Source organism: Callorhinus ursinus, unplaced genomic scaffold (assembly GCF_003265705.2).
Source record: "Callorhinus ursinus isolate GAN/ISIS: 27379988/994484 unplaced genomic scaffold, GSC_fseal_2.0 scaffold32, whole genome shotgun sequence".
Taxonomy (NCBI): Eukaryota; Metazoa; Chordata; class Mammalia; order Carnivora; family Otariidae; genus Callorhinus; species Callorhinus ursinus.
Window position 1 is genome coordinate 5,305,925 of NW_027397094.1, and position 1,503 is coordinate 5,307,427.

Sequence of the window (1,503 nt, forward strand, 5' to 3'; positions counted from 1 at the left end):
GATACATGTCTTTCTCTGATTGACTTATTTCACTCAGCATAACACCCTCCAGTTCCATCCACGTCGTTGCAAATGGCAAGATCTCATTCTTGTTTTAAAAAGTTTACAATAAAGCTGGAAGATCTATTTTACTCTTCCCCCTCATGAACACAGTTTGTTGAGAAATTAACTGTAGTAACAGGCTCTGAACACACATATGTCCATAATCCTTTCGGAATCAAACAATAATAGCACATAGGTACAGAGTTCTAGAGTTTACTTTCTGGACCTCTTTCTAGGTGGTAGGCTTTTGAAATATTCGAATGTGATGAATCACAGAATTTTCTTGGCACTGCATTTCACTTTGAATTTATCGACAGTTGCAGGGTAAAGAGTAGTGTCTCTAAGACATATATAAAGGAACAGATGTCAGATAGAAATTACTATCTGAGTCTCTGATTATCTACTAGGTTGCAAATGATAAGGCACAGTTAACATATACCTAAAAATATTAACAGGTTGAGCATATGCAATAGTGCCGCTGAACAGAAATACAGTGTAAGCTAAAGATTTCGTTTGAAATTTTGTATGAGCCATATTTTAAAAAAAGAAAGATGAAATTAACTTTAATAATGTCTCATTTAACCCAGCATATCCAAAAATTATCAGTTCAATATGAGTCAACATAAAAAGTATTCATGAGATATTTTACATTCTTTTTTCATGTTAAGTTTTTGAAGTTCAGTGTGTATTTTGTATTGACAACACATCTCCATTCAGACTAGTCACCTTCCCAGCACTCAATGACCACTTGGGATTAGTGGCTACCATACTGGACAACTCCACAATAGTTTAAACATATAAAATTATAGTGTCCTTCCTTGGGGAAAAAAAATCCAAGTATCTTCGAAGGATCATCCTATAGTAAACACCTTCAAGGACGTCCATATGCAATCTGTTCCAGTCTTACCTACCCTATCTATTTCTTCCTTTCTTACTTTCAAAGTTGGCCTCTGAGTTCAGCCAAATCATTTTCCTCAGTTTCCTGCAAAAAGGCCTTCCTGTCAACTTGCCTAAATCTTTTGTGTCCCCCAACGCCCAACACAAACTTCACCACCTGCAAGAATTTGTTTCTGTATCACTCATCATCAGGGAAATGCAAATCAAAACTACAACGAGATACCACCTCACACCTGTCAGAATGCCTGTTATCAAAAAAGACAAGAAACAGCAAGTGTTGGGAGGATGTGGAGAAAAAGGAACCCTCCTGCACTGTTGGTGGGAACGCAAACTGGTGCAGCCCCCGGGGGAAACAGTATGGAGGCTCCACAAAAACTTAAAACTACAGCTACCCTACAATCCAGTAATCACACTACTGGGTATTTACTCAAAGAATATGAAAACACTAATTCAAAAGGATCCATGCACCCCTATATTTACTGCACCGCTATCTACAATAGCCAAACTATGGAAGCAGCCCAAGGGTCCACTGACAGGTGAATGGATAAAGAAGATGTGGTATAG

The 1,503-nt window shown here is 37.9% G+C and overlaps 1 protein-coding gene across 2 annotated transcripts in view; it reads right to left on the minus strand.

The window, feature by feature from the left end:
* Nucleotides 1–1,503, minus strand: part of PRKG1 (protein kinase cGMP-dependent 1) — a 1,235,615-nt gene that overhangs the window by 492,454 nt on the left and 741,658 nt on the right. The gene's annotated exons all lie outside the window — the stretch shown is intronic.